Source organism: Podarcis raffonei, chromosome 7 (genome assembly GCF_027172205.1).
Source record: "Podarcis raffonei isolate rPodRaf1 chromosome 7, rPodRaf1.pri, whole genome shotgun sequence".
NCBI lineage: Eukaryota > Metazoa > Chordata > Lepidosauria > Squamata > Lacertidae > Podarcis > Podarcis raffonei.
Window position 1 is genome coordinate 72,690,843 of NC_070608.1, and position 15,160 is coordinate 72,706,002.

Below are 15,160 nucleotides of genomic sequence, written 5' to 3' on the forward strand. Positions count from 1 at the left end.
AACAAATACATGGTATGCTGTAGGGTTAATTCTTAATCAAATCAAAGTAACATTGAGGCTGAACAGACCTGGCCATTGTCCCTCATGAGCTCAGTCAGGGGTAGCAACTTGAAAAAAAATATTGGGGGGGGCAGGTAAGCTGACATAGAATCATAGAATCATAGAATCATAGAGTTGGAAGAGACCACAAGGGCCATCGAGTCCAACCCCCTGCCAAGCAGGAAACACCATCAGAGCACTCCTGACATATGGTTGTCAAGCCTCTGCTTAAAGACCTCCAAAGAAGGAGACTCCACCACACTCCATAACTGAGCACTTGACATGGTGTGCATACTGTTGATGGATCTCAACCAAAACTCTTGCTACCAGCTGCCAAATCGTACAATTCCAGGATGACGAACAGGAACAGAACTTGCTTGACTAGTAACTTTATTTTTAGTTAGCTTTATTATGTACAGCAGAGTAAAGCACAGCTTTGTACAAGTTACTGTATACACAGACTAGATTCAAACTTCTTTCCAAACTTCAACACTCCAGTACTCCAAGAAGAAAACTGCTTTGTCATTCTGCTTATAAGGAAGAACTTAACCAATCACCACCTGTTGCTAGGCTTCCTTTATCTCCAAGCAGACTTGTTTAACTTGGCTTGTTGCCAACCCACTAATTGTTCACTCCAAAAGCTGCTAGAAAACCAAATTCTCAACACACACACACACACACACACACCATTTAAATGGTAATGTCCATCAACTGGGGGGGGGCAGCCTCCTCAAATATTTTATTGGGGGGTGAAGGGACCTCAGCCCCTAGGAGTTCGCTCCTATGATCTCAGTGAGCATAATTCTCCGCAATATGCTTGTTTTTCTGTGCAGTACATTTAGCGATTTCTGATTGGGTGAGTCAATATGGAAAGGCTTTGCTGGAGGAGAAAGTCTGAAAACTACTACACTAGAAGTGCAGAGAGGCCTATAGCTTACATTACCCGATGTCCTGTCAGTGCGTAATCTTCCATAGTGGAATGTCAGATAAAATCCATGCTTGGAAACACTCAGAGATGATACATGAGTGATTCTATGTCAGAAGTGGCAGTGTGCATCTTCCCTATGGATAAATCCCTAGATTCTGGAGATGACTCTTGCATATCGCTGTCAGGAAGATCTAAGAGACACCACTACCAATGTTACAGTAGAAATGCACACAAACACTTGTGAGTTACTTGTGTGTCCTATGAGGGAAAGGATCTAGGAAAGGATCTACAACTAGATCCTACAATCTAGGAAAGGATTCCACAACTAGATTGGGACTGTGGGAACCAGGGATTTCTTTCAGCCAAAACTCACCAGAGCTCAGCTCCAGCACCTCTCAGGTGGGCACCATTGCCAATCTATGAGAACAAGGGAGAAGTTCATGGTAAGCTCTGGCACATCTTTATCTAGAAAAATAGCTCTGGATGGAACTCTTTTGATATTTATAATACCTATTTGGAATCAATAGAAGGACTGGGTCCCAGCATTATGCAGTGAATATTGATGGCCTAATTATATAATATCTAGAGAAATCTCTATACAGGTTGGCAAAGGGATATTTCAGGGGAAGAAATGACAAGTCGTTGTTTTTTTTAAAAAAAATAATAATACAAGAACAGGTTCGAAGATATTTCATGCTCCTATAGCCTGATCCTAACCATGTTAGCAGGTCTTGATGAAGACTGTCTGGCTAAAACAGTGATGTTCTCTTTTTCATATATTGGGTTAGTTGCTCAGCTGCATAGAGTCAAAACAAAGATCAGAATTATAGTGGACTTGCTGCCTGGCTTTGTGGACATTTTCTCTATTTTTGCTGAGTTCAAGTAGATTCATGCTTCAAATCTACGTGCAGTTGGATTTCAGCCCCAATGAAATTAGTAGAAAACTTCCACGGAATTGTGTTTTGGTATAAGGCCACTAGACCACAAAACAATTCAAATAGTTGGAGGAGCTATGCCTACAAATTAGTGTGCCATTCTCAGCATCAGCGACTCATTTGGAGCCATTCAGGGATAGCCAGAAGGCTTTGTGCTCCTGTGCAAATTTTCTAGCTGAGGTTATTCAAGCGCATTCAAACTCTGGCATTTGAAAGAGGAGATCTCTCCTTCCTCAAACCGTTCCTCTCTATTGTTAATTAGCAAAATATTTTTGCATCTATGAATGGAGATATTATATTTTATGCCTTTTGATAAGCAGCAGATTCCCTTGAAAGGGAACAAAAATAGATAAATATGGATTTGCAATAAGTCATATAACAGTGGAAGCTAGCCTGAAAGCATTCCATTTATGCCACATTACCCTGACTAAACATCCACATTGCATTATGTTGCTTTGCTCCAGAACAGACACTCAACTCAAATAACCTCACATAATGTAATGTAACATGCCATATTACATATGCTTTATTAATTCAGATAGGCCAAATTGAATGGGGGGGGGAATTATTTTGTCCTCTTTGGCTAAGGAAGCTCATAAAAAAATCAATTTATTGAGTACTCCAGAGCTAAAACATAAGATCTGACAATGTTCAAAACACCTTTGAGGGTGAACAGCTGCAAGAGGAAGGATTTTCAGCAGGTAACAGGAGTGGAGTCCTGATCTGAGTAAGGGAGCACATTCCAGAATTGGGCTTTTTCTTCAGATTCAAGTGGCCAACGAAAGCATGATCTTTTTTTAAAAAAAAGTGTGAATACAGAATGTGTACAGGAGTACCTTGGCTCTCGAACTGAATCCATTCTGGAAGTCCGTCCGAATTCCAAAACGTTTGAAAATCAAGGTGCAGTTTCTGATTGGCTGATTGGCCTCAGAAACTATTCTGACAGTTGAAACAGATGTTCAGCTTCTGAAAAACCTTCGCAAACCCAAACACTTACTTCCGGGTTTGCGGCGTTCGGGAGCCAATTTGTTCATCAACTAAGCCATTCAGGAACCAAGGTACCACTGTTAAACTATGCACTATAAAACAATTGGATAATATAGGCATAGGAGGTAGAAAATATAAGCCTTGACTTGGCCCATGCAAGGGATTTGAGCCGTTTTCTTATAACGTCTTCCTTATTTTTGCCCTGCCAGAAGATCACAATGTGGTGAGCCACACTTGCTCCTAGGAATGCTTGCAAAATCCAAGCCAACTCTCACCACAATTGAGTGGAGTTCATGGTTTGACAGCTTTAACACGTCCAATGAGGCCAATGAACAAGGACCCTGGGGGATGATTCCCGCAAATGTAATAGAACTAACCACAGGAGTGCCTAAAGGATAACATATTGTGTGGAAATGTTAATGTGTTTGTAAGTGTTCTACAAGAGGGCTTCAGTTTCCCATCTATAAAGCGTACTCAGAGATAATGAGGCGCTGGGGTGCAAGGAAGAAGGAAGGAAGCCAAACATTTCTCATTCATTAACACCAAAGGAACATGGCACTAGATAGCGGCAAAATTCTCAGAGGCCACAGCTTATTTGTAAGTGAAAGTTGGTGTTAGTAATCAACAATTCTGATCAACACTTCCTACCCAAGATCTAAAGTGACTTCTTCCTATTTGGCTGTTTGCAGCTTCTTTTAGAAACTTGGTTGCATGGATTTTACTTTGAGGAAAAATAACAAGGAACAAAAGCTCTTGGCTGATGGCTTCATTTACAGTGGTACCTCAGGTTAAGTACTTAATTCGTTCCGGTGGTCCGTACTTAACCTGAAACTGTTCTTAACCTGAAGCACCACTCTAGCTAATGGGGCCTCCTGCTGCTGCTGCGCCGCTGGAGCACAATTTCTGTTCTCATCCTGAAGCAAAGTTCTTAACCTGAAGCACTATTTCTGGGTGAGCAGAGTCTGTAACCTGAAGCGTCTATAACCTGAAGCGTATGTAACCTGAGGTACCACTGTATTAACAATTATTTACTTGCCTTCATTTGTTCTTTTTAAGGATGCTTTCCAAATTACCCCCATCATTTCCCTGACTAGATTTTTGGATACCAAACTACCTGTATATGGAAAAGCATTGTCAATCTTTGGGGTTCATTTGTTTATTTTTTTCTCCCCAAACTTTGTTGAGACTTTCCTGCAGACAAATATGAGCAAGCTGAATACAATTACCATACAAAGGACAATTGTTGTCATCATGCAATCCCGTCATATATTTATTTTGTGACTTAAACTTTTGCACATCTACTGAGAAGTGAAACCCCACTGAGTTCACAAAGGTGCATTCCAAGCAACTGTGTAATGGAGTGCAGTCTAAGTTACTGTGCAATGAGGAACCATTGATGATGAAATCACATCATGACTGTTTTTTCGTGGGTGAATGCGCATATGCACAATGCTCACATTGGACACTGCCAACTCATGGAACAATAAGGAAACAAAACAAGGGGCCTTCTGGCAGATTCCTCACTGTGAGAAGTGAGGTTACAGGGAACCAGGCAGAGGGCCTTCTCGGGAGTGGCGCCTGCCCTGTGGAACGCCCTCCCATCACATGTCAAGGAGATAAAGAATTACACAACTTTTAGAAGACATCTGAAGGCAGCCCCATATAGGGGAATTTTTTAACGTTTGATGTTTTATGGTGTTTTTATATCTTGCCGGAAGCTGCCCCGAAAAGGCTGGGACAACCCAGTCAGATGGGCAGGGTACAAATAGTAAAATCGCCATCGTCAGCGACTAAGCACTGTTGCTACCATGGAGGGGGGTGGGAAGGTGTCAGAAAGGGCAGTGCAGTTCTGATGCAGTAGCAGAAATATCAGACTGGCTCCGCTGGTGCATTTGCACTGCACCAACCTCCCTGCTGTTTGGCCCTTCTCCCTCTTCCTTCCTGTAAGCAGCAGTGATTTGGCTGTCAATAATAATAATAATAATAATAATAATAATAATAATAATAATAATAATATTTATACCCTGCCCATCTGGCTGGGTTTCCCCAGACACTCTGGGCGGCTTCCAACAAAATATTAAAATACAATAGTCCGTCAAACATTAAAAGCTTCCCTAAACAGGGCTGCCTTCAGATGTCTTCTAAAAGTCTGGTAGTTGTTTTTCTCTTTGACATCTGTTGGGGGAAGTGTTCCACAGGGTGGGTGCCACTACTGAGAAGGCCCTCTGCCTCGTTCCCTGTAACTTGGCTTCTTGCAGTGAGGGAACCGCCAGAAGGCCCTCGGCGCTGGACCTCATGAGTTCAGATGAGCACCCCCACACACTACACTGTCCTCTACTGATGCAAACTGATATGTGCAAGTGGATTTGAGGACTGTGCAAAATGTCATTTGCTAGGCCATATCCTTGCATTCATGTCCTAATCCAATGGTTTTAAAACAAGGTGTTTGAGGAATGCTGGGGTGTTGCTTTTTTTTTTTAGAAGCTCATTGGGCTTCTAGATAATACCAGCAATGGGCAATATGCATCTCTGAAGACAGCTTTCTAAGACCACCAATTCTTCCAGACACTGTTATTCTTGGGAACTTTTCATGTATTCTAGACTGTCCACTTAGCTCAATAGTGAGTACATGCCCCAGACATTTTCATTCCCAAAGAGACATCCAAATAGTGCCCCCTGAATAATTTTTAAAAATTTCTGTGGTAGTCTGACATCAGTTCTTGCCTTCCTCTATCTCCCCTCTCCTGCTGCCTGAAGAAAGTCACTTTGCCTTGTTTCATGACAGAACCAGACTTTTCAGTCACTAGAAAACCTGAAAACTTAAGAACCATGTTCCTCACAGATGTTTAGCATTGAGAGCTTCAGTTGGAAGGATGAGCTAAATCCTGGCCTCTTCCCTTGATAGTGTGTGGTCAAATCTTGACAGGATCTGGGTCATTCGGCCAGTTTAGGAGAAGCAAGGGAAGTGATAAGGGACAGAACTGTTGCAGGGGTACAGAATCAGTTCCCCAGATTGTTTGGGGCTGTTTTTGCTTTAAATGTGCTTTAAATGAATGGCTTCTATGCAGAGTGAATGTGCCTGTGGAGGCATATTTTTTCTGCTTTCCACAGGGACATTCAGTTGACCCAGATTGGCTTCACGAACAGTGCTAAAGTCTAGAAGCACAAGCTATTGTCCAAGTAAAAGATTTCAAACTTAAAGGCTGTGTAGAGTAATACAAGTCAATAAAATAAAAAAAAAGAGTAGAGTTCTAGAAATATGATATTCATCAGTTCAGCTGTGGGTTGATTCTTTTCTTTGTAAATGAAAATCGATATATTTAAATATGCTTCCCCAGCTAATGAAAACAGTGATGAATCTGTAGGGCATATACATGTAGGAGGTATATTGGATTTTATTATTGGACTATAACTTTTATAGCAATATCTGTCATTGGATGAAGGGGCGGGGGACATTCCAAGAATTCATAACTGACATAGTAGATATATTCTGTTCATAAGCATGAAATTGTTTACCCTAAGATGTGCCGTGGCAGTGTCAGAATAGCTGGTTTGAGGATTAAAGCTGAACATCACAATCCTGTGGTCCCCGGAAGGACAACCCAGGATCCAGAAAATTCTGTGGATCATTATCTCGACAAGAGGTTTGTCCCAAGAAGCCATAGTGAGGCATTCTGAGGACATGTCAGGAGCAGATGGGAAGTAGTTTTTGACCCACTAGATTGAGGGCACTTTAAGTTCCCCACAATGCTCCTGGAATAGGGGCAAAGTACATTAGCCCTGGGACTGGCATACTTATTTTATTGATTGATTGATTGATTGATTTTATATACCACCCTATACTTGGAGGTCTCAAGGCAGTTCACAAGAAAAATAGCAACATATATAATCAGAATAAAAACAACAACCCAATAACCCCCCCCCCCAAAAGAGCCATATTTTAAAAGGGTATAGGATGTCAAACAGATCAACCAGAGGCCTGGTTAAAAATGAACGTTTTTGCCTGGTGCCTAAAGGTTTATAATGAAGGCGCCAGGCGAACTTCCCTGGGGATAGCACTCCATAGATGGGGAGCTACAGGGTTGCTGGGGAAACCCTGCCAGATGGGTGGGGTATAAATAATGTATTATTATTGTTGTTGTGTTACCACCTTCCGGACCTCTTGAGGAGGAGGCACACGAAGGAGGGCCTCAGAAGATGATCTCAGGGTCCAGGTAGGTTCACAGGGAAAGAGGTGGTCCTTGAGGTATTGCAATCCTGAGCTGCTTAAGGCTTTATAGGTCAAAACCAGCAATTTGAATTGGGCCCGGAAACTAATTGGTAGCCAGTGCAGTCGAACCAGGATCGGTGTAATATGCTCAAACCGTCTTGCTCCGGTGAGCAACTTGGCCACTGAATTCTGTGCCTTTCCAATTGGGATAACTGGCAAAGTAAAGATTCTTTAAAACTGGGGGGGGAGGGGCGGGGAGTGAAAGGAGGAAGAATGTGTGAGTGGTAACACATTATGAAGCAGTACTAGAGCAACTGCTTTGCATAAAGAATGTCTCAGGTTAAATCCCTAGCATCTTTAGGTAGGATTAGAAGGGACTCTCTGTCTATAAAACCTTAGAGAGCCACTGTGAGTCAGAGGGGACAACACTGAACTAGATGGACTTACTGGCATGATTTGTTATAAGTAAATAATCAAAGAAACTCTAGAATTGAAAAATGAAGAATCTACCATCTCTCAGTACAATTTGTGATCCTCTTTGAAAATATAGTTTTAGAAAGGACTTGAATCCTTGAACCTTATCTTGCATCAGTACTATCTCTCAAACTTTGTCAAACTGAGACTTTCCCCTCAACACTGATTAAATATAGAGCTAGAAATTCCAGTTAATTTCTTATTGAAATCTGATATTTAAGATCCATTTATGAAACCTTTGCTCAAAGCGTTTTGTACATTGTGAAAAGGTACGCCGACTCTTGAGGGAAATGCTTAAAAGCAATATATTCTGCATCCTCCGACTACTCACTGACTCTGAGTGTAGGAAGCACATTTTGCAGTGCAAACATAATAATACCAAACTCTAATATAGCTTAGAATCCTTTTGCCCTTCTTGCTGCCTGTCCTTAAACAAGTTTTGTGCAATAAAAGTCCTCGATACATTTACGTAGCAGCAAAGTTCCATGACGTTATGCAGATCTCCAAAGCGTGCTGGCACCATCTTGTCTTATCATAGAGCCATTGGCAACTAGGCTTCCTAGCTACTTGGATCAGCTCTTACCTGTGAAACAAGACTGGATTATTATTTTCTAAAGAACACCTTTGGCCACCTCATAATTTTTGGAGAATTTATTGCATTTCATTGTCAAGTACAGGAGTTCCCCTCTCCCTTCCGGTGGCTCACCGATAAGAATGAATGGACATTTGGTAGATTTATAGTTCTTTTACTGCAGCATTCTGTTACAAGCACAAACAGGTAACCCTCCACAAGGATATCAGTTGCCTACTCTGACTCCTCCCCACTTCCTCAACAAGAAGTGCGCCAATGGGAAGTTCCTCCCCCCCCCGTGTCTCCTTTGTTCTCTGACATGCTTGGACCTCTGAGTTTGGGGGGAGGGAGGGGTTTCCCCCCACACTCGATTGATGTATCGCCTAGCTGCTCCCTCCCTTCTGGTTGCTTAGCTACTATCTCATAGCTGGGTAGCTCCTCTCTCAACTGTGCAGCTTCTGTGTCTGCCTGTCCCCCTGCTTCTGGAAACTCTGGAAGCAAGGGGGGTGAATATTCGCCCTCCTCTTCTGTTAGGAGCTGATCTCCCTGCAATTGCATCCCTCAAACTTCTGATTCATTTATTTGTTGTATTTAGCAGTCCCTTCCTGCAATAAGCCTTCAGGCATTTTACAACAGTAATATAAAACAAAAAACAATAATCACTGAAGCTCAGTGGTAGAACATCTGCTTTAATCCCTGGCGTCTCTAGGTAGGGCTGAATATAAATTTATTTATCCATGAAAAATGGGTATTTTTCATGCATGAAAGCCTAGTGTGTAAACTATACTGAGCTACATGGACCCACAGTTTACCTCAGTATAAGCCAGCTTCCTAGGTTCTAGTTTAAAAAAATAAAAAACCCCATCAAAATATGAACAATTCACAATAATGATCAAGCCTAGCAAAAAATATGTGCCAGAAAAAATATTAAATCATACAGAAAGAGAAAATTATTATAAATTCATTTGGAGATTGTATTTAACACCAATCAGATGAAATCAAATAAACAATGAATATTTGGTGTTATGTTGGAGGGGATGCCAGGAAACCGGGACTTATGTTCACATGTGGTGGGGGTGTGAATATGTGCAATTTTTCTGGTGAAAGGTGTTTAAAGAGAGAACAGAAATCACTGGATAAAAGCTGACCGAAAGTCCAGAGGTAGCATTATGAAGGACTTGCTCACAAATTTATTGACAGCTGCACAAATTATGATAGCTAGGAAGTGGAAAGGGCAAACAGAATATAAAATGGAAGGGTGGTATAAAGAAGAAGAAGAAGAGTTTGGATTTGATATCCCACTTTATCACTACTTGAAGGAGTCTCAAAGCAGCTAACATTCTCCTTTCCCTTCATCCCCCACAACAGACACTCTGTGAGGTGAGTGGGGCTGAGAGACTTCAAAGAAGTGTGACTAGCCCAAGGTCACCCAGCAGCTGCATGTGGAGGAGCGGAGACGCGAACCCAGTTCCCCAGATTACGAGTCTACCGCTCTTAACCACTACACCACACTGGCTCTCAAAGAGGTGTGGGATATAGCTATTAATGATAAATTAACATGTGCCATTAAGGTAAGATGGAGAATACGCAGGAGAAATGATTTTGAGGAGATATGGAAGGTGTTTGTAGAATTTGTACTCTTAGGGTCAAAGCATCGCAAGAGGTGTTGAAATTTTGGGAGGTTGGATAGTTACAATGGAATGGTCTCAGTGGTGGAGTGCACATTTTTATTCTTATTAAATTATGATTATTTATTTATGATAATAATAAATAGAAAAAGAGAGCAAAAAGTCTTGTGTGGAAGTTAAAACCAATTTAAAGAACTATATTTCAATCCACAGATTGGTTCAGGAGGAGTGGATCAGGTGAGCTTGCTTGGGGATATGCAAAGATATTCAAATTCCCTGAACCTCCCTAGTTAGCATGTATGCTGAAACCATCCACTTATTTTCAGCACCATCATACAAGCAGATCAAAAAATAATGGGCTACTGTGCCAGGAATGAAATTTATTGTTAATTCTGGTATCCTAACAAGGTAAGGAAGCAATTGGTCTTTTGGTTTCCACTGAGGAAAATTAGTTTCATGGGGTTTTATTGGTGCAATAACATATTGGGGGCTAATAATGATGGTTTGTGCTCTTAGCAGGGTCGGTAAGTCTGCAGACGAAATTTGAGGGGCTGTGTTGCTCTGCTTTTTGAAGGTTCCCCAACCATGAAACCTATGTAGTTTTAGTTTGCATGCACACAGAGTCTCTTTATAGAAATCATTCAGTACATTAGGGTGGGAGCAAGGCTAGCTAATGTTCTCCTCAGTGCATTTTTTCCCTGGGGGTACTCAAGGGTACGCAGTCCTGGAACCCCCCTATGTTAAAAGTGTGGCAATTACTGTCACAACTTCATGGTGAGCACCAGGGCTGTCTTAAGCATATCCGGCGCCGTGGTGCAAAGATCCCTCTGGCGCCCCCCCCCCCGTTTCCCAGAGTTGTTGACCTTTTCCCAAGCCTCTGCGGGGATCGCTCTCCTTCTGCGGAGGCTTGAGAGGCAAGCTGTATGCCCACCAGCCATATGGTTGACGGGGCACAGCTGGCAGGCATGCAGGAGGCCACTGGCAAAGCCGTGCAGCTCCCCCACTTGCTGGGGTGCCCCGAGAGGCTGGTGCCCTGGCTCAATAAAGACGGCTCTGGTGAGCACCAGCACCATTTTTTTTTCTTTATAAAGAGCACTGGTTTTCCTGCTCCTCCTCCTCCTCTTGTACACATTTGGTCTATCCAGAATGATCAAATGAAGAGGGTTTCCTTTCACATATCACCTGGCATGTTGTTCCAGCTTGCAGTTCTTTGGAGAATATTCATACTGAATGGCCTTTCACTTGACCTAAATCATTAAAAGGTAAACTAACTAACTAACTCTCCCTCTCTCTCTCTCTCTCTTGGCATCATTCATAAAAAATAATGAGGGAGAGAGAGAGAGAGAGCTTCAGTAAGTGATCTCATTGGAAATTCCGCATTTATTTATATTTCCTATGGCAGAAGGTGTGTTTCTGAATAATACCTGTGTTTGTGAAAATGTTGAAAGAACCTCCTGCTATTTCAATGCCCCCGACAAAGTGCTCAGAACACAATTCCACTTAATTAAGACATTTTAGCCACTATAGTTTGAAAGGACAATTTTGCACGGCTTTTCTCAAAGTTGCAGAGCAAAGAAGACCGTTTGCTTGGGAATTCAGAGGGTTGGGGTTAAACAAGAGGCTCTTTGTCGTTTGAACAATGTTTTTATGAATGTACTCAAACGAGGATTGCTTCAAACAATATGACTAACTTCCAACTAACTATTATGATGCTTAACATTGGCTGGATTGGTCTTCCAGATTGGCGATTGTGGTGGAATAAAACCCATCCCACTCAGGAAACAACTTTGGGGAAAGTTATTGTTTTCTTGAATGCCAGCTGTACATTCACAAGACAATGCCGACTTTGAATTCTGGTCCATAATGGGTGCTGCCACGAAGTGATGCCATCGCTGCTGTTTACCAGGCCCCATAAACCTTAGGGGTGCACTCCACTGCAATAATTCCTGCAAGCTCTCTGGTATCGCATCCCATTCACCGAATCACAGAGGAACGAGAAGTATGCCAGAATTGTGTTGAACATTCTCATTGCATGGTCCAAGTACGCATGGGGCAATGTACAATTTAGACTCACACATACTATGATGTAAGATCCCTTGAGCTTAGTAGTATTGATTTATAACTAAACACATACAGAATTGTCTTTTTAATCTTATGCGCTGTGGGTTAAACCACAGAGCCTAGGACTTGCCAATCAGAAGGTCGGTGGTTCGAATCCCCGCGACGGGGTGAGCTCCCGTTGCTTGGTCCCTGCTCCTGCCAACCTAGCAGTTCAAAAGCATGTCAAGTGCAAGTAGATAAATAGGTACTGCTCCGGTGGGAAGGTAAACGGCGTTTCCGTGCACTGCTCTGGTTTGCCAGAAGCGGCTTAGTCATGCTAGCCACATGACCTGGAAGCTGTACGCCGGCTCCCTCGGCCAATAAAGTGAGATGAGTGCATCAACCCCAGAGTCAGCCACGACTGGACCTAATGGTCTTGGGTCCCTTTACCTTTACCTTAATCTCAATTAGAAATAATGTGGCAATAAGCAGAATCTTCCTTTGAAAACCAAGGATCCCTGGTTCTTACTATGTAGTATTAATTATAGCTATTGTTAATAATTCTTGGACTTTTAAATTACTTTCTGGAAAGGGAAATAGAAAGTTTCTGTTTGGTGAGCACATGTCGTCTTGTTTAAGAAATACAACTGGAAATGAGATTTATTTACTGCTTATTTGCTACATTGGTATCCTGTCTTTCCACAAAGAAGCTCAGGGCTTGACATACATATTTCACATTTGCCCTGTTTTATTCTCACAACAATCCCATGAAGTAAGATAGGTTGAGAGTGAGTGATTGGCCCAAGGTCATTCAGTGAGCTTCCTTGCTGAGTGGGGATTTGAACCCTGATTTCTCAGGTCGTAGTCCAGTGCTCTAACCACTACTCCACACTGGCTCACCAGACTGGTAGATGACCTCCCCCCTCTCTCACTGTCAATGGAAACCAACAAATAACAATAATTTATAATAATAATAATTTCTTATTTATACCCCGCCCATCTGGCTGAGTTTTCCCAGCCACTCTGGGTGGCTCCCAACAGAATATTAAAAACACAATAAAACATCAAACATTCTAAACAAATAGAAAGAGAACCTGCCCAATTTGACACTGACACAAAAACCTCACAAATGTACCAATTTTGAAAAAAGAAAAATAATATGTAGGTTTAGCTCCCTCTCTCTCCACCCCCACCTCTCTTCCCCTTCAACCCTATACTAGATACAACATTGTCTTAAATTGAACATAATTATGATACTCTATGATCTGTAAGGGATGTGGGTGGCGCTGTGGGTAAAACCTCAGCACCTAGGACTTGCTGATCGCATGGTCGGCAGTTCGAATCCCCACGGTGGGGTGCGCTCCCGACGTTCGGTCCCAGCGCCTGCCAACCTAGCAGTTCGAAAGCACCCCCGGGTGCAAGTAGATAAATAGGGACCGCTTACCAGCGGGAAGGTAAACGGCGTTCCATGTGCTGCGCTGGCTCGCCAGATGCAGCTTGTCACGCTGGCCACATGACCCGGAAGTGTCTGTGGACAGCGCTGGCTCCTGGCCTATAGAGTGAGATGAGCGCACAACCCTAGAGTCTGGCAAAACTGGCCCGTACGGGCAGGGGTACCTTTACCTTTACCTATGATCTGAAAAAAAAGAAAAGAGACATTGCACGTTCTTTTGTAATTCAAGGAAATCTTTAATAAAAAAAGATTTTTAAAAAAATACAGGGAGAAAGAGTTGCCCTGGATAAGCCTGGTGTTTAAGCACTTGCCTAGATAGTTGGACAGTGTTCTCGAAGCTACAAACATGAGTCTGACCAAACTGCGGGAGGCAGTGGAAGACAGGAGTGCCTGGCGTGCTCTGGTCCATGGGGTCACGAAGAGTCGGACATGACTAAATGACTAAACAACAACAACAAAAGTAGTGTTAAGAAATGAAGATCTTCATGCACACAAGCACATGATCGTGGTGGACTTTGGGCTCACAAATTTCAGTACTGCCCAATGCGCTGCTAAAAATAGGCACCCCCACCTCTTGTGCTCCATTCTGCAGCTTTGCTTTGGTGCACCCTGCAGAGTGGCACCCAGAGCACCCCAAAACCGCCTCTGTACATGAAACTCCATGCTTGTTCCATTTCTCCTGTGTGTGCACCCAGCATTGAAGCCAGTGGGCTGACTATGGCAGGAAGCCAACTCCCCGCTTGGCATAGAAATGCCATGGGCTGCTGCCAGAAGACGTGGGGGTTTCTATCCATCACCTGTGAGCCCCCAGCAGGCTAAACTCTCTGTCTGTCACTCTTACCCGTGTGTGTGTGTGTGGACAGTTATAGGAAGCTGGGGCCAAACTAACTGTTGGCTAGTACTGCTGATAGGCAGCTTCATTCTAAGCAATCAAAGGCCTTGAGGATGTCTTGGGACGTAGTTGTCAGTGGGAGTTGAATTGCTTTGCTATGTTCGATCAGATTCAATAATTTCCTAATGGGGTCTGCTACACTATTGCAACCAGGGACAAAGCCTGTCTGGTGCTATTAATTTGTGCAGGAATTTTTTTTTTAGGCAATTAGCCTAGATTGATGTGAATATCTTGTTGTCTTGGTTTATCAGTGAGATCGGGCAGTATGATGTGTAGGAAAGCATCAAACAGCAGCCAATGAAGGCAGAAGCCAAAATTTTGTGCCTCATAAATAAGAAATCTTCTGTTATGTTAATCAGAATACACACACACACACACACACACACACACACACACACACACACAGTGTGTGTGTGAGAGAGAGAGAGGCTGCTAAGCTGGATGTTGTGATGGGAGCTGTGGTCAAGTTTTAAGATTTCCAGAAGCTAGTAAGCAACAGTGGGCTTCTTCGCACTTTTTGTGCTTCTTACAAGCAGTCTCAATTATTCCCCCGCAGTACAGACTCACAAGGCAAAGGATAATGTGCAAAGCAAGTAACCATGGTTATTATCAGCAGCAATTCTCAGTATTTCCAGAATGCCTGATAATGAAGAAAGTGTCCGGAGGAGCTAGTTGCTAATTCATTCGACTCCAAGCACTGAAAATTTTAGGGTGCTCTGAAATAAACTGGACTCGTGGGCTTTAATTAGGGTAGTCAGTAGACCGATCAGCTACGTTTTTACTACTGAGAAACGCCAGCGGAGTCTCCCTTGCCATCAGGTGGCTGGCTCCGTACAGACCTTTTTGCAGGAATCCTTTTTGAAAAGTTCCTGAGCCCACCCACCGCAGCCCCCATTGTGGCATTGATCTGCCATGGCTGCTTCTCACATCTAAATGAGACAATTGGTGCAGCCGAGTGCCAGCAAAGAAATGGAATCTCATTGATCAGCTGGCCGGGAGAATT

The 15,160-nt window shown here is 42.9% G+C and overlaps 1 protein-coding gene across 8 annotated transcripts in view; it reads left to right on the forward strand.

Moving 5' to 3' along the window:
* CDH10 (cadherin 10) overlaps positions 1 to 15,160 on the forward strand; it is a 132,471-nt gene that overhangs the window by 52,898 nt on the left and 64,413 nt on the right. The window lies entirely within an intron of this gene.